Below are 18,903 nucleotides of genomic sequence, written 5' to 3'. Positions count from 1 at the left end.
TCTAGAGTCTACCCACATTTTCTGACAAATAACCTCTTTCCTCTATCTTCAAAGCCAGCACCGTGGGATGAGTCCTTCTCCCAGTACCTCTCTCTGACCCTTGGTCTATCGCATCTCTCTGACCCAGCTAGGACAGTTTCTCAGCTTTAAAAGCATGTGATTAGATTGGACCCACCTGGATAATCCAGAATAACCTCCTCATGTCAAGATTCTTACCTTACATCTGCAAAGCCCTTTTTCATGTATAAACTAATGTAATTCACAGTTCCCAGATTAGGAGACGGACATCTTTGAGAAGCTATTATTTTGCCCACCACAAATGTCCTCCAGTCAAGTACCATTAGGCTAGATCAGACAAATGTCCTTATCACCTCTTAGACGGTCCTGCTACCCTGCAGCAAATTCAGTGTCAGCCATGCTCAGCCTGGGAGGGAAATCCCTCCATTAACTAAATCATAAAACAGCAACTCAGGGCAAGCCCCCAAATGCCCCCTGTCCTAATAAGGCTTGACCTGGCTTTGGTCATGGCTCTCACAGAGGTCAAATGACTGTCTGCTTTCATCCAGGTGTGTCAGGCTGACCCATTTTTATTTTTCAGGGAAGCAAAGATGCCAACCATGCAGAACCATGCATCTACTGAACTACGTGAAAGGCTGAAAAAGAAAAAAAAATGTAAATTAGCCCTCAGAAGCAATCCTTTCAGTTCATGTTTCATCGGAATGGTATCTTTCCGCGCTAAGTCATTCAGCATCTAGTTTTTGTTATATGAAGGTTTTTGGTGCTGGTTCTTTTTCTCACTTTCCCACTTTGCTTTTCTCTTCTCCTGCCATTCAGAATGGGCTCATGGCCTGTCTTTTCTGTCTTCCATAGTTACTGCGTAGTATTTCTCCCAGTGCAAACATGCCTGAGGGTGAATTCATCTTCCCTCACAAACTGGTCTTCCTGTGTCTTACTGTGGCTTCTGAATTTCACAGCACCTGCTCTCATTACACTGTGTTCAGACAAGCACTAATGGGCTCAGTTATTATCACCATTCCAATGCCATGACACCAGCAAAGAGAGGGCCCAAGACATTTATTAGCATGAACCCCTGAAGAAAGGCTAGCAGAGTGCTTTTCAAATCGCCACAGGCTTCACTTGGGATTTCATTGTTCCTTACAAACTAAGAGGTTGCTTTCCTGACCCTCTAAGGGTTTGAACGTAGGAAGGCTGAGATAACTCACATTAGATTGTTCGTCTCCAGACTGTGCTGTGGCTCAAGCCTCTGTGAAAACGACCCTTCCGTAGCCGTAAGCAAGTACACTGACGTGTCCACGGGCAAGGGAGATCTGTGATTTGAGAATAGGCTAAATCACGGTAATGGTTGTACTGATTCCCCCAGGTAATCAGAATTATGAAATGCTGCCGGTTGGAAATTTCCATTTCTCAGCACTTGGGAAACATGTGAAATAGGAGATAAATCCTCTTACCAGGAAGTTTTGGTAGGGAAGTTTTATTAAGTCGTTTAATTAGAATTCCAAATTATCACAGAAATCAGACAGTAAGTGATGTCTGCACAAAGATGCTAAAACTTCCTAGCTCACCTTAGTGCATAAGCCTACTCTCCTTACCTACAACCAGAGATTCACTCTTCCTTCCCCCCGGTAGACACACAAGACCCGGGTAATCCTGTGTTCAACCTCCCAGCTTTCCTGGGGCATCATTGCAAATTATATTTGCAATCCCCTCCCACATCTGCAGTTAGCCACATCTTTACCAGGTAGCTGACACACTCTTTCCACTAAGCCTTGAAGGTGGCCAGGAAAACCCTCTCCAAGCCCCACAGCCACACCAACAGCTTTCCTTTCTACTAATACTGACTTAGCTTTGATTGTTCCGTAGCTTTGGTTGTTCAGGTTTTTCTGTTCTCCGTCCCCAGGAACTGGAAGGGCACGGGTCAACTTTGTTTGCCATTCTTCCTCTCCGCTGGAGGCCCTCATTACCTACATTCATTTCATTGTAACCATCAGAGAGGTAACATGATCCCTTTCACTGAAGGTCACAGTTTTGTTTCTCCTCCTCCAACATCTCACCCAATAATGTCTCCTTCTCCTATGTTTTTGTCAGCGAGTTTCCATCCTATCTCAAGGCTGCATCTTTGATCCACAGTCTCCTTTTTCTATCACATTTCCTGTATTTGTGCCTGTGAGTTTATGCGAGTGTTAAGGTAGCACTACACAGTAAATAATAATAGGCACAAAATCCATGCAAAGAAATATAAGGGTTCAATTGCTGTAAGTGCTGCTAGTTATATACAAAGATAAGCACACAGAAGGCTAGTACCTTTACCTCTGTGCAACAAGTAGGGCATCTCCAGAGCCAATCAGTATCATTTTATATGTCATTGGTGTGCAATAACAAAATATCGCAAAGGGTGAATAAGGCAATGCCTTTGTAAGTCTACTGAAATACAGATCTAAAAAGTTGTAAAACTTATCATAAATATCACCACCTTTTTTATTCATTCAGGATTCCTGTCTTGAAGCCTTCATCATGAGTCATAAAACGAAAACAAATTTTAAAGTAAAAGCAAGTTGTTAAAAAAAAAAAAAAAAAAAGGCAGGGGCGCCTGGGTGGCTCAGTCGTTAAGCGTCTGCCTTCGGCTCAGGTCATGATCCCAGGGTCCTGGGATCGAGCCCCGCATCGGGCTCCCTGCTCCGCGGGAAGCCGTTTCTCCCTCTCCCACTCCCCCTGCTTGTGTTCCCTCTCACGCTGTCTCTCTCTCTCTCTCTCTCTCTCTGTCAATTAAATAAATAAATAAATAAATAAATAAATAAAGGCAAATCATTCCCTACTACAAAATTTATAGGAAATAAGTGGTTGGTAACCAGCAGTACTATACTGCACGTAGTGAGCTCTCAGTAAATGACTCTTGAATGGATGGATGTATTAATGAACTCGTGTGGGAAGAGAATAATGAGTTATTTCCACACATTGCAGCTGAAAGTTCATCTTTTACTTCAAAGTCAGAACGTATATGCTGTTTCTTGAATAAGTGCCAAGCACTTTGAAAGAAAAACAAGTAACTGAATGTAAAGCAAGGTAAAACCCAGTGGTGATGACACATCTCCATGCTGTTTGGCTTCATTCCTCTCCTGCCTGTCACAGCTCCCAACCTTCCTGTCAGAACTCATTCTGTCTTTCTTATTGAAACTATTGTTCATAGTCAAGATATCTGTAAGGACAAACAAGCAGCAGGGGAAGATAACACAGTGTAGCCATTCCTCTAGAAGACAGCTCACAGCCAGTCCTTCTTTCACCTCTGAGAACTCTTTACCAAGTAGCATCTCTCTCCAGGATGCCTTCAGAAAACTTTTCCCGCCTTAGGGAAAAAGATAACCCTATGATGAATGGCATGCCAAGGAGTAATATAAGTACAACTTCATTTATTCTGGGGTAACACAGTCTGTTTTTCAACTTTATAAATTCTCTCAACCTGAGAGAAGCAGCAGAGCAAAGCTGGGATTCAGACTTGAGATTCTGTAGCTTAACTCAGGGATTGGCCCTGATCTAGAGAGGCAGTTCTGAATTTGGTAAATTATGGATCATCCCCATTCCTAGTAAAACAAAGGAATCTGCTCAGCACAGCTGTCTAGGGCCTTGAACCTGCTCTTTGGAAAATATAGCAAAGACAGCTTGACCCAGAATCCCAGATTCAAACAAGTCAGTCCTACTTTTGGATTCAAAACCCTCTCTGCTCATGATAATAAGAAGGGACGGTGGGGGTAAATGACAATATAGCATTAGATGACTCCCCTCTTTGCTCCACACTGTGTCCAGGTTAGACCTAGATTCACATCAGACACTTGGTATATGGTATGGAACACTAGTTTTTATCATATGGATCCCACAACATTTAATGCTTCACCATGTACCTTAAGGATAAGAACATGACAGGAGAATTTGACACCAGCTCGCTTCTTCCTCAGCCAATAAGTATGCAGTGTTATGGCTATAGCCCTCTCTTGCCTCCCAGTTCAACCACTGACTCTAATAATGTGGGAAAGATAAATAGACATTGTCCATAAAATGACAGTTTGTTTCAGTTTTGCTGTAGAGTCACCATCAGTTCTAGCTCATCCAAGAACTAAAAACTAGATTGCTTCTATAGTCTTTGAGCACCGGCGAAGACCAATTGGGTCTGAAAAGACACAATTCACAGATTGTTAATTATAGTTTCACATAATCTGATTACACCGGTAGAAGATTATAGTAGGGAAAGGTAATTGGTCCTGTGATCAAAGTGCAATTGCCAGGATTTATTTTGAAGGAGACCAGAGCTCAAGGACTCCCGCTGATCCCATGTTGGGAGGTGAGACTCTCAATGTACGAAGTCCCTGCTTCTCCTCCTCATCTCACCACATCACTAAAGTTCCCAGGATTGTGTATTGGCCTCTTTGGCCATGAGGTTCTGCTAGTTTCTCTTCATCTGGAAAGGAAGCTACCCACAGAGTCTGGCACACAGCACATTTCAAAGCTAAAAGGATGGAGTTCGCCCCAGGAGGCTTATACTCATGCCAAGCTAGGAACACCCACATATAATTATGTTTCCAAACCAGCACTTTGCCCCAGTATCTCCTTGTCTTCTGACTTCTAACCTTCAAATCTGGTACAGCCGCATGTGAACACGGGTTGTAGATTTTTCCGTCTCTGCTACAACTGGAGCCTCTCAGATCATTAGAACAAATCTGACCTAGTGTGTTATTGTTCGTGGAAAGCAACCATACATCTCTAAAGACAAAAATCATAAGCCATTTTCTAATAACTGAATTAAGGGAGGAAGAACATCAACCTATCCTAGATCAACGTGAGATTAATCCAAGTGGTTTTGGGAAATGTTCCATCTCTGTGTAGAAGTCAATCTTTACTTGTCACACATTATGTAATGGCAATGGGAAAGAAGTAAAAATAATACCACATTCCTCTAGTTTGCAAGTGGCTCCCCAGAATTCTCTTTCATACACTACTCCCAGGTCTCTGTGGTCAGCTAACTTTTTAATCCCACTTTTTAATGTAAGGACATTCAGCTCCCAGCAATACTTTATATATAAATTTATATTTGCAAATATATTTAGTCCTCCAGTGGTTTTCTCCACACAAGACCCCATCAGAGAAGTTCTACTAGAATTAAATGCATTCAGAGATATACCAGAACTCACCCAGCACTCAAATTAGTGTTTACAATGGGGATATTTACTTCCAAACCCTTTTTTTAAATTCTACTTTGGAGGAAACCCTGTCACCATATCTTTCCCCCTTTCATGTACCTACTGGCACACCACCTGGACTTAAGAGATATACGGAGTGAGAGCTCAGCCTCTGAGAATGAAGTTCCCACACCCAGAAGGGAGACTGAGAATGCAAATCAAAATTACCAAGATTCTTGTGGGTCCTACTGTGGTGATCTCATGGTGGCCCAAAACGGGGCAGAGAGCTGGGTCCCTGAGGCTCCAATTTCTCGCTTCCTAAAATAGCTACTAACTAAATAGGATCAAAGAGGATAAGGCAGGAGATGGGCGTGAGGAACAGCCAGGAATAGTCAAGGTAGGGTTGCCAGAAAGTTTCTAGATACCTCAAATAATGGTCCTGGCACTAATTGCTGGGTTATTACAAGAGGCTGCAGTGTCACACACTGGTGATCATAAAGAATTTTCCACTTAGTGTGATGTATTTATTCCCAGAGAATCCTTTATATGTTCTAACCAAATAATAAATACTTTCATATTGGATATTTCATTTTATTGATATCAGCCCTCCAGAATTTTAATCAATACTTTTTAAAACACAATTATTTTATGTAAATAAATCTTGTTTTCTCTACCATCTTCCTGACAATGATACAGTGATACAGTTTGACCTGAGAGCCAAGGACCCCAGTTTCTCTCAGCCCAGATCTGCCTCTAGTTAACTTTATGACAGGCAAGTTATTGAACCATTCTTTTTTGTATCTTTACCCATAAAATGAGGTGATTGGATTAGAATAGTCTAAATTCCTGTCAGTGCTAAAGTTATACTTTCATAATTTGGCTTATTGATTGAGCTCATGGTGTGTCTAACGTTATTTGAAGTGTGATGGGGACACATACAAAAAAAATTTCAATGTCTTATCTTCAAGAAGTGTAAAATCTAACTAGTTTACACTCTGCTAGACTATTATTTCCTTAAAAGCTTGGACTGGGCCGAGTTCATCTCTATGCCCCATTGTGTAACACCCAACAAGTGTTAGACGAGTATGTGTTGAATGAATCAATAACACATGAATGAGCAAAATGCACACACGAAGCCGACACCTGCTAAGGTCTAAGGAGCATAACATGGATAGTAAGAGAAGATGAAGTTCAGGAAGACAGAAACCAGAATCCAAGGGAGGCACTGAACAGCAAGGTACACCAGCATCTGAGTTTTTGAGAATTCCAAAGATGAGTGGTACAAACAGTAAGAGCTTCTGGAAAACAAAAAGACAGGTAATTACGTAGCCTGGGATGCTAGAGAAAGTTTCCCTACCGTGATGCAATTGACCAGAAGCCAAAATGGGGGTGGAATTTGAATAGTTGAAGAGAAGGTAGAAAGTTCTAAGCAGGTGAATAGCATAAAGATTATTTTGAAGAGAAATAAACTTAACATGTTTAAGGGTAGAAATGTTCAGACTGGCCAATAAATAAATAAGGTTTTATACTAGAAAGTCTATCCAACAAATATTTATTCTTCATTGTGAAATTTATTTTATTCAACAAATATTTATAAATATATACAAATAAATATATAAATATTGATCACATACCTTGTGCCAGTTACGGTTCTAAGAAGTGGGGAGACAGCAGTAAACAAAACAAGCAAAATTCCCTGCCTTCATGGAGCTTACATTCTTGTTGTGGAGACATATAATGATCAAATAAAATATAAAATGTGTCAGACAGGAATAACAGCTATGGGGTAAACACATCAGGAAAGGAAGATGGATAATCTGCCAGGAAAGACCTCAATGTTGATTTAAGAAATAGGAATTAACCTCTTCTTGGTCCCATGGCCCTGCATCTCCTCAAACTTCTCTCCTTTGTCTAACTCAAATCCAGCTGGCTCTAGCATAACCCCATTTCTGTCTTCCCCTCTCCCATTTTATTTGGCATCAACTCAACAGAGACTAAGTATTTATTTATCTGAAATTTGCACCAAGCTACTTAACTGAGATCTCTAGTTCAAATTTTAGACCCAGCTTTGGTGGAACAGTGACCCATATCAATATGAAATTTGAGAAACTGACATTGGTGAGGTAATAGCTATTTTTATAATATGCTCCATCTCCTCCTTATCAAGCCTGCCTTTTTACGGGCCACCAAGGATCCAGGTTCTCCCCAACCTCCTATGAAAGACAAGGTCGAGTTCGTAGGTTATACCAGAGCAGACTGGGCTAGGAGGCTTGGCTTTGTCTTGTAAGCTATGGAGAACAACAAAAGTTTTCGTACTTGAAATGATGATTGGAGGGGATACACCTAGCAGTAGGAAGAGAAGTTAAGAGGCTATTATTTAAGAACAGGAGGTTTGGAGAACAGCAGTGAAAATGAAAGGAAAAGAAAACAAAGTAAAGAATTATTTAAAAGAAAATTAAATAGGATAAGGTAGTGAATGTGTATTACTGAAAGATAAGAAATTATTCCGGGATTAGAAATATAAAAGTAGGAGTAAATTGGGAAAGTTTTAAAAGAAGATAAGTTTGGCCTTTGATGTGATGATTTCTGAATGATTTCATAATGAAGAAGACATCTAAGTAGGCAGTTATAAATGAGTCTCAGAGCTCAGGTGAAAATCTGGGGCTGGACAAATGGAGGCACGTGTTATCTACAGAAAGTTGGAATCAAAATAGACCTGTTCTCGATAGTTACCAGAGGGGGCTGGGTTTTAAATAGGTGATGGGGACTAAGGAGTGCACGTGTCCTGATGAGCACTGGGTGACAAATGGAATTGTTGAAAGACTATACTGTAGGGGCCCCTGGGTGGCTCAGTGGACTAAGCAATGGACTCTTGGTTTTGGCTCAGGGCATGATCTCAGGGTCCTGGGATCAAGCCCCATGCCAGCCCCTCGCCAGGCTCTGTGCTCAGTGGGGAATCTGCTTCTGGATTCTCTCTCCCCCTCTGCCCCCCACCTCTCTCAAATAAATAAATCTTTTAAAAAACTTAAAAAGGAAGACTATATTGTACACCTGAAGCTAATATAACACTATATGTTAACTAACTGGAATTAAAATAAAAACTTAAAAATAAATAAATAAATTTATGGATTCCTGTTTTCAATAAACAAACAAACCAACCTATTCTTCAGGAAAGAAAGAGAGTATGGAAGGATAATAAAAGAGTATCTAGGGCTGGGTTTTAGGAAACACTACTAGGTAAAAGACAAAAAATGATGTATGGGGCACAGATTCCCACAGAGGAGCTTAGAGGAGAATTAAACACCCACCACTGGATTTGGCAAAAAGGCTACTGATTATCTATAAAGAGGTAGAAGCCCCATTTCTCTTCATTCTCCTATATTAAAAATAGACACAGTAGCAAATCCTTCAGCCCGAAGCAAGTACGAGTACTTTGTAAGGCAACCCTCAGACACCTCCCAAATGCCTTATTAATTTAGAGGCATCATCGGGTTACTTAAATAGCTGGCCCTAGCAAGGCTCAGAGGCCAGCTGAGCATTTGTGAAGCAGCTTGCTGGCTCACCTGCGCTTGTTCTGAGCTGAAGGGAGCTGAAGGGAGGGAGATTCGTGGCCACAGCCCGGAAACTGCCCCAGTGGGCGTTTGCCTCAGGAATCCAGGTGACCTGCCTTAAGGTCCCTGCAGTCACCACACTCATAGATCTTTGGGGATTTGAGTGGGTGGACTGGTTGATTAGGTGAGTTTTCTTTTGTTTTGATTTTATGTTTTTTTCATAGAAAGCTTTCTCAACAGGCCAAGTGGAGCAATAAATAAATAGGAGACACCTGTGTCCTGGGACATGGGTGGCTCAGGTAGAGGAAACTTCTAACCTGTGAATGAGATTCATGATGCCAGGAGACAGCTTTCACAGGCAGCCTCATATGAGGTTGCCAGGTAAGAACCATGACAAATAGACCAACGCTTAATCCCAGTAGGTCTAGGCAAGGTGAGACAGCCCAGCAGGTCCAGGGACCGAAGTAAATTGATGTACGGAAAGATTAGAAGTGATCTGAAGAAAGACCTCGTGGTGATTTTTTAAGCAGTGCTCAAAGCATCTGGCATAGGCATCTTCGTATGGTTAAAGGGCCAACTCCTAGCATATACTTTCTCCTGTGTGCAGAAGTTAAAAAAAAAAAAAAGTCTGTCTTATTCGGTCTTCCTCCACATGCTCCTTGTACTTTCCTTACTGACTTTTTTTTTCGCCCATCCTCCATCACTTCAAATTGTGATGCTCTCCCATACTTTTGAAGTTTCCCCCATTTTTGAAACCCCCCACACACAGTTCAGCCTTCCACTTATGACAGTGGTCAGACTCCCACAAGTCTTGGGTTGATTTCTGAATGCTGTTCTTGGCTCATATCTTCCTGTGATGAAACTGAAACCGGGTAGTTACCAATGACAAGCAGCTGACTATCAATAAATACGACCAAAAAGCAGCTGAGACACTCATCTCTAGGTCAGGCATGATTTTTGCAAGAGCAGTTGCGAGGAAATGATATCCTGTCATAAGCATCAGGATCACCACTTCAACACTACAGACAAATGGGGTACCTCTATTAGAATACCACCCCTTGAAAAAGGACCTGCTTTAGTACCTGTGCCACCAGAGCAAGACTAACTATTTGGGTCAAAAAGCAGACTCCAACCTAAGTCACTAGCCAGATGACAGTCTGAGTCCCTGGAAACCACAACATCATGCACGATAAATCATTTTTTTCTTTAGGGGGCCCATTTCATGTTTATGGTTGGTTGGTTAGTTGGTGGGTTTGTTTGTTAACTTAAGAAATCTTTGAATTTTCTCAACTCGGAGCCTGTGTAGATATATTATATTATCTCATCTGGTTTATAATTTACATCTGCCTGTCTCAGCATATGAACTATACTCAAGTAATGTTCTGGAACATTATTCCCTCCTTTAGGCAAGTATACAACCTTGAACACAGGGAACTTCAACACAGACCCAAGTGTTCAATAACTGGCCAATGTATACAGAACTCAAAAAGTATTCAAGGGGTGTGTGGGTGGCTCAGTCAGTAAAGCTTCAGACTCCTGGTCTCAGCTCAAGTCTTGATCTCAGGGTCGTGAGTTTAAGCCACATGTTGGGCTCCACGCTGGGCATGGAGCCTACTTAAAAAAAAAAAAAAAAAAACACTCAAAAATATTTTTAAATGCAGCTGAGGATTTAAAAAAATAAATAAAACTCACTGAGCACACATTTTTCTATTTCAGATCCAGAATGAAAGCGTGGCTTGCTCAGCCCACTTCTGCCTTCTCATGAACAGCAAAATCTAGACAAAAATCATGACTGCATTAGTGTTCTGTGGTTTCAAGAAAAGCCAATGGCTATACAATCACAGGATGCATCTGTTTGTTTAGTAAAATGTGCTGTAAATAAAAGTTTCTATAGTAGTTTAGTTAACAATATTTAACTAATTTTAATTTGTTAATTTATAAAATTAACAAAGCTGAATTAACAAAATCCAAATTAAATAGACCATGTAAATATCTGATCAGTCTTTTGACAACCGGTTTATAGTACACAAACAAATCATGAAATGAGAAATTTTATGTGTGTCCTAGAAGCTTATTAATAGAGAGCAGAAAGACCAAGAGCCACACAGCCAGGCCCAGCAAAAAGCAATGTGACCCATTCTGAGCCATGGATGCTCAGGAGGGTAACACACACATTCTCCTCCCCTTGACCCTCCAATTGTACCTTCCTTTACCTACTTTTAGTGAATGACCTTGACTCCTATTATATCAAAATGACTAAAGCCATCCTAAGATTTCTTGTCTACCATTTAATTTCTACAGTTTGGTCCTACATTCATCCTCATGTTTAAATCATAGTCTTCCCGCCTCTAGCTCTCTCCATCTCCACTACTCCAATTTTCTATTTCAACCTGATCCACTTTCCTAAATCCCGGTTTCCATCATGGCACTCCTCTGCTCAAAAGCCTTCAAAGAATCCACATGTCTCTCGGCATAGACCTCTAATATTTGACCTAATATTTATGTTTTTTTAAAGATTTTATTTATTTATTTGACAGAGACAGACACAGCGAGAGAGGGAACACAAGCAGGGGGAGTGGGAGAGGGAGAAGCAGGCTTCCCGCCGAGCAGGGAGCCCGATGTGGGGCTCGAACCCAGGACCCTGGGACCATGACCCGAGCCGAAGGCAGACGCTTAACGACGGAGCCACCCAGGTGCCCTGACCTAATATTTAATATTAATATTAGTAATATCTAATATTTGGCTATTTCCAACATAAATGTTCTCAACCTGGATCATTCCTTTGCATATTCTATACAAAGATTTTCTTCTCTTCTGTCTTACTCCAAGGCTTCTAGAAAACAGAAACTGAAGCAATGATTATTTAAGGAGGTGCAATCCCAGGGTAAGAGTAAGAGGAAAAGTGAAGTGAGGCAGGAAAAGTGACAAGCAATGTGAGCATAACAATGGCCTCTACCTCACAATAAGCTTGAAGAATCTCAGTCAGTCGCTTGGCAGGTCACCTGCTCAGCTACCCAGGATGTCTCCAGACAAGCTGGTCAGAGAAGCTGTTTCAGATAAGTCTTAAAGAAAGAAACAGAAAGAGTACTTTTCTGCCCAAACTCTTTCCAGCTCCTGTTTACCCTTTGGCCAAAGTCAACTCTTGCACACTTCTGGACCCTGTGGGAGCTGCCTAGGAAGACACAGGCTATGTTAAACATGATATGATATTTCATACAAGTCTCAAAGTGGTGGGAGTAGCCAGAGATTCCAGGCATGGAACTGGCCAGTCTCAGATGGTAGAACCTCATGGACCACAGAATTTGTCAGGTGTTGCAGCAGTAGCTGAAGCCAAGCAGATGGGTGGAAGAAGTGAAGGTCTTAGGAACACATGAAACCAAGAAAATTTGCAGAAGTGTATAAGTTCAATATGCTGTCTCCCCATCTGGTCCAAGCCAGCCTTTCCATTAAGTCTACCCAGCGATAATTCAGCTTCTTAAATTCCTTGTTTGGGTGCTTGATTACATATTGTTAGGTTGTGAAGGTTATTTAAAGTTGGTGTGTGTGTGTGTGTGTGTGTGTGTGTGTGTGTGTGTGTGTGTGTGTGTAGTCTCCTTGATTAAATTTTAAGTTCGCTAATTGCAGATACCAAGCCTGTATTTCCATGTGTCCCCATCTCAACTGCCATAGTGTGGGTGTATAAATTCTATCCCATCAGTACTTGTTTAATGAGGGAAAGAGCAGAGCAGCCAATAGAACAGCAGATCTGGGGGTCACTTTAGCCTACATGAACAGCTTCTTTTCTTTTGGCTTCACTGATATAAAGTCCAAAGTTTGGAAGAACCCCTAACGGACACCTAAATCATTTCCTCATTGCCCCCTGTACTTGCATAATGAAAGGTTAAAATTCTATAGCTTCACTTCAAAAACTACTTAGAGTCGATTGGATCTTATTAAAAATTTAAAAAGGGAAAATGAACTCCTTACCCATCCAACAGGAAATTAGCTCAAAATTAGATCTTGTATTCATCACTCAAATATTTTTCTTTTTGTGAACAGATACTGAAACTCAAAAATGCAACATGCTAAAATGATTAAGACCATGGGCTGTGGAGGCAGAGTTCTTGTTTCAAACCTTAGCTTTGCCACTTACTAGCTATACGACTTTGGGAGAGTAACTTAACTTCTCTGCACCAGTTTCCTCATAGATAAAATGAAGATAATAATAGCACCTGCCCCAACGGGTTTTTATGAACATTAAAAGAATGGGCATCTGTAATGCTGAAAAAATGGTTGTGTGAGACATGGCAAGCTATATTTGTGTCTGCTTAATAAGCAAATAAGGTTATGGGGCTTGGAAAGGAAAGACAGAAACAAACAATATTATAGACTGCTAAAAGATGGAAGGAATTTTAGGAGCCAGCTATTCCAACTTTCTCTTTTCATACCTTCCTCGATAGCCCGGACGATAAGCATTATTACTAATCCCCTCCCCTATGATACCACAGTGTTTGATTTGTATATAAACCATCTCATTTGGTTGGTTGACTATGTGATTGTAAACTCGTTAAGGTCAGAGACCATAACAGTAATGAGCACATTGCTGGTGAGGTATAAATGTGCAGTTTTTGGGTAGTAAAGAAGGAGAAAAGGTATGAGGAAGAAGGATGAGAAAGCCCAGCTTGAAGTTAAAAGGTGACTAACTAGATCATGTCTAGCCTACACTCCAAGGCAAGCATTTATTTAGTTGATAGAAAAATATGTGGGTCCCACCCACCGTGCTGTTTTTCTATTTCCTCATTCTTTTGCCACCTCAGCAGGTGTGGCTTATCACCCGGGACTCATCCTGCCCGTCCTATTTGCCCTGTTACCTCTGCTCTTCATTCTCCCTGTCCCTCAGACACCTAACTGCGTCCTTACCACCTGTTCTACTTCCTAGGTTCGAGACTGCTCTAGAGAGAGGATACAGTACCAAACCAAACACATCCCAGCTTTCATTAGCACCTAACTTTTTGTTACTCCCACCCAAAGGCCCAGAGGTTTCTGTTCCAAAGGAGGGGCTATACCTTGGGATCACATCCTTGCCCCATAACTACTCTCTGCAGTTCCTCTTCCTAGGTGCCTCTCCACTATAGCCCCTACTCAGTTAACCATTTACAGAGTCAAACATAAAATTATAAATGTAGGATGAGGATGTTTCAATGTTCCACTTTTATAAAAAGAGATCATTCATTCATTTCAGTTTGGGTTAGCTTAATATTTGTAGCCATTGGACCACACCAGCCCCATAAAAAAGTTTCATGACCCAATAAATGCCTCACACAGAGGCATTTTACTTCAAGCCCCCTCCAAGTTTTTTTCTGGGACTTGAACTCCATCAGATTCTGTATCTTCCCCTCATTCATAAATCTCAACGTTCCATTGTATGGGGATTTGTAGAGTGGTTTGGGAAAGGAAAGAAGTTCTCCCTCCCACAATATGACGTTTGCCACATCAAAGAAGGCTTACAAGAGGGTGCCTTCCAGAGGAAAGCTTTGATTCTCATGTACATCAAGGCCATGTATCCTATGTGTGTATATATAGTGATACAATTATGTAAATGAAAACCAACAAACTAACAAGCTAATTTCTCTCCCGTAGAACTCTGATTCTTATTTGTTCGGAGCAATAATGTACTTAACCAGTTGTGGTGATCCCATTCCTCCTTCCATATAGACACCATCCCACTCTCCCTCATTACAAAAGTGGCCATATGACTCTATTCTGGCCAATAGGATATAAGGGGAATTCTTCCTCAGGCTTTTGAACAAGGTTTTGCTTTCTGATAAAAGAGCCACATACTCAAAAAGAGCTTGCTGGTGACATATTTTTCCTTGCTGCCCGGGATGATGTTTGGAGCTATAACAGCCATTCTGAAACCATGATGTGAATGTACAAATACTAAAAACTCCTTGTGGATCAGACTCAAACAGGGATAGATGGGAGCAATTAAGAGCTCCCCAAGCTGAGCAAGCTGGAAGGAAGGCAGGAAGCATCTCTATTTTATGTTGTTAATCATAAAATTTGACCACACTAATAGGTGGTTCAAAATGGTCTTTCAGCCAAGACGAATATATAATATCTGCAAGAGCAGATGTCTCAGGCACCCTTTGTAGGTTTTACTCTTAAAGACTTCAAAAGGAAATACACAATCAACATGAGCCAGTGAACTCTAGGCATAGTAGTAATAAAGTACAAACACTTGTCCTTAGGATCCAAAGAAAGGCTTGTGATCAATACAGCTACCGGGGCACCGCTTCAGGTAAGGTGGAATGTCTACAATTCTAATCTGTGCTATGTAGGAAATCCCCAAACTGCCTTATTGAAAGAGTACAGCTTCTACAAGATAACAAGGCCCTCATCATGCTATTGTTGCTCTTTATTAACTCTGAAACTACTGTTATGCTGGTGGGAAGTTGGTTTTCAAAAGTCCCACAAATGTATCGCCTTGTCAGCTAAAGTGAGGCAGAGCAATAAGAAATCTATTAAGAACATGTGTTTTAGGGGGTGCCTGGGTGGCTCAGTTGGTTAAGCATCTGCCTTTGGATCAGGTCATGATCCCCAAGTCTAGAAATGGAGCTCCAAGTTGGGCTCCCTGCTCAGTGGGGAGTCTACTTCTCCCTCTGCCTCTGCCCCTCCCCCTGCTCCTTCTCTCTCTCACTCACTCTCGCTCTCTCAAATAAATAAAATCTAAAAAAAAAAAAAAAGAACACGTGTTTAGGCTATTTGGATCTCTTAGAACAAAGCATGCTTTTCTTCTTGACCTCTGTTTACCCCAAAATAGATTTAATCCCTTTTAGCATATGAATAGTATAATGGGGATCACAGTTTGGAAAAATACTTAAAAAAGATTTATCTCTTGCGTTTTCTCAAATGTAACCCCCCCGTCAAAGAATCCCTGACATTCATCTAACTGGAAAGAATTTAGATAACCACAACACAGCGGGGTGTTGGGGGAAGAGATAAGCAAAACTGATGGTATGTTTTCTTCTAGAGGAGATTATAGATACCGATGAATTCTAGATTGAACATAGATTAAATATATGTTTAAATATGTTTGTTTAAATATTAAGCATATCTGCTGGAAGTAGAGATAAGAGTTCTCAAACGTAACTATCTGAGACAATTTATAAAATTTCCAAGCACCGTCTTCAGAGATTCTGACTGAGTACAGTCAAGACAGTCTTTGACTTTATAATCCTTCACAATTGATTCTGGTAATGAATCAGGTTTGAGAACCACTGCCCTGAGGGCACAAATCAACTGTATTGTTCTATGATGTGGAGTTGCCATAAATCCTGGGAAGCATCTTCTATAAGGTTTTGATGACCGAAGTCTTCTGAGGAAGGAGGCAACTTGGCAGAGTCGCACAGAGGCTATGAGGAAAAGCCTTTGGTCACAAATTCTGAGCTACCACCAAAATTTCTACTTTCTCAGGAGCAATAAGAAAGAAGTTTCTTTATATCTCACCACTTCTGAAGAATCCTAGGAAGGCAGAAAAAAAGAAAGAAGAAAAGAGGGAGGCAAAAAGAAAGAAAAACAAAAAGAATGGCTATTATCACTATTTCTATTCACCATTCAACTAAATGTTCAGTACAATGAAAAAAAAAAAGAAGAGGATTGAAAAGAAACTAAAACACTGTTACCTCTTTATGATATGTTATCTCCTAGAAAATTCAATAGAACCACTTAAGCAATTAGAACTTAGAAAATTCAGTAAAAATCACCAGACAAGCTAGCAATACAGAAAAATCCATTCATCTCTGCCAGATGAAACATAACAAGTTGAAAAATATCCAAAGAATGAGTCTCTTCACAGTAGTAATAAAACTATAAAAGGTCTAGGAGTAAAGTTAAAGAAATGTGAACCTAAGTGAAGAAAAATGAAGGGCATTTAAAAAAGAAACTGAAAAGATGAGATGAAGCACCACATACCTGGGCAGGAGGACACATAGGACATAGATACACATTTTCTCCAGTGAAATTAAATGAAATGGAAAAATCAAATAAGTTATGGTGTAGCTATACTATGGAATTCAAAAAAAATATTTATATTGAAATTTATAAAATTAGAAGGAATTATGGAAGGATACAGTTATAATATTAGAGTGCTAAAGGATTTCACAAAACCCAAAATCCATAGAAAACTAGATTGACTGATGATGCAATCATATAAAAATGTAAACCTTCTGCACTATTTTTTAAAAATCATAAAAACAACCAGCAAAAAGAGTAGAAAGTCTTGCCAATATGGACAGCAAAAGAAAAAATGCTTAATAACCAGAATATAAGAGAGCCTATATGAATTAACAAGTGACAAACCATTTCCTTTAAATGGGCAAAGGATACATATTGGTAATTCCTAGAAGAGGAAAGAGAAGTAATTATATTAAGAACAATAATTAGAGCTAATCTTCAGTAGGCAGTTAGTATAAGCACTTTGCAGGTATTTTCTCATGAAATCCTCAGAACATCCCTCTGAGGCACAGAATGATGAAGTAACCTGCCCTTGGTTGATTACTTACAAAGAGACATCACGTGAGAACAATGGGCTCTGCATCCAGACAATCTTACTCCAGACTTTACTCTTTTTTTTTTAAGATTTTTTTATTTGCTCATTTGAGAGGGAGAGAGACAGACAGCGCACAAGCAGAAAAGCATGAGAGGCAGAGGGAGAAGCAGAGGGAGAGGAAGAAGCAGAGGAAGAGGGAGAGGGAGAAACAGACTCCCTGCTGGGCTGGGAACCCGATGTGGGACTCGATCCCAGGACCCCGAGATCACGACCTGAGCCTAAGGCAGATGCTTAACCGTCTGAGCCACCCAGGCACCCCCAGACTTTACTCTTAATGGCTACCCTTTTCAGGCCATAAGTATATGAAAATATGTTCAACATTACCAGTATCAGAGAAACAAAAATGTAATCCCTGTTTTAATTTGCAGCTATCAACATGGCAAAAATTAAATGAGGGGCACCTGGGTGGCTCAGTTGGTTAAACGTCTGCCTTTGGTTCAGGTCATGATCCCAGGGTCCTGGGATTGAGCCCCATATCTGGCTCCCTGCTCAGCAGGGAGTCTGCTTCTCCCTCTCCCTCTACCTGCCGCTCCGCCTGCTTCTGCTCTCCCTCTCTCTGTCAAATAAATAAATAAAATCTTCTTAAAAATTGAATGAATTTCAGTGAGAATGTGTGGAAACTGATACCCTGTTATAGGTTGGTGGGGCATGATTTGCTTTAGCCTTTTCATGGAGAAATTTGGCATTATCTGTCAGAATAGAACATGTGCATATCCTTCAAAGCAGAGTTTCCACTTCTAGGAATTTCCTACACAGATGCTCATAAACTGGTACAAGAATGTTGGGCAGCCATTCTGTGGAAGACTGAAGAGGCATGATGAAGAATGTAGCAACTTTCTACACACAGTCTTGGAAAGCTGAGTTGCTCTCATATATTACTAAAGGGAGGTAAATTGATATATTCTCCATGCAGGGCAATTTGGTAATATCTGTCTAGATTACGAATGCACACTTTTGACCCAGAAATGCCACTTCTGGGAATATATTCTATAAATGTTCTTATATATGAGAAATACTCTATATACAAAGTTATGTATTTTCAAATAGGGACATATTGAAAACAAACTAAATCAGTAGGTGACAGGTTAAATAAATTATGAGAAAGTCAGATAATGCAATACTATCCATAAAACGCAGTATTATAGGACTAGACTACATACCATACTGCTGCAACCATTAAAAGAAAGGCAGATTTCATCTGTGAATCTGGAATAATCTCCAAGAAATACTAAGTTTTTAAAAAAAGTAAGATGCAAATAAATATGTATAATATGCTATAATTTGGGAGCTTTTTAAGGGGGACAAAGACTTGTATGAGCACAGAATCTCTCTGGGTAGCTACACAAGAAATCATAATACTGGTTGCCTCCAGGGAAAATTGTATGACTGAGACACAGAGTAGGTGAGAAACTTTTCACTTTCTTTTAATCCTTTTAATTTTTTAATATGTATATATTACTTAGGCAAAAAATACAAATTCCTAAAATAAAATGAAGCAAGTGGCAGAACACATGAAGTGTGAGCTCTATTAAAATTTAAGAAACCAGATTTCATTATTTCCATATATATATATATA

The 18,903-nt window shown here is 40.3% G+C and overlaps 1 long non-coding RNA gene across 1 annotated transcript in view; it reads right to left on the bottom strand.

Annotated features, from left to right (window-relative positions):
- Positions 1-2,984: 2,984 nt before the first annotated feature.
- LOC141372798 (uncharacterized) overlaps positions 2,985-18,903 on the bottom strand; it is a 39,971-nt gene continuing 24,052 nt past the window's right edge. Inside the window, exons 2-3 of the long non-coding RNA XR_012378221.1 lie at positions 3,915-4,180; positions 2,985-3,214 (exon numbers count right to left, since the gene is read on the bottom strand). This is a non-coding gene — a long non-coding RNA (uncharacterized lncRNA). The remainder of the gene's footprint in view (positions 3,215-3,914; positions 4,181-18,903) is intronic.

The sequence above is a fragment of the Callorhinus ursinus genome, unplaced genomic scaffold, assembly GCF_003265705.2.
Source record: "Callorhinus ursinus isolate GAN/ISIS: 27379988/994484 unplaced genomic scaffold, GSC_fseal_2.0 scaffold1, whole genome shotgun sequence".
NCBI lineage: Eukaryota > Metazoa > Chordata > Mammalia > Carnivora > Otariidae > Callorhinus > Callorhinus ursinus.
Note: the sequence above shows the minus strand (reverse complement) of the source record. Positions and strands in the feature narration are given on the sequence as shown.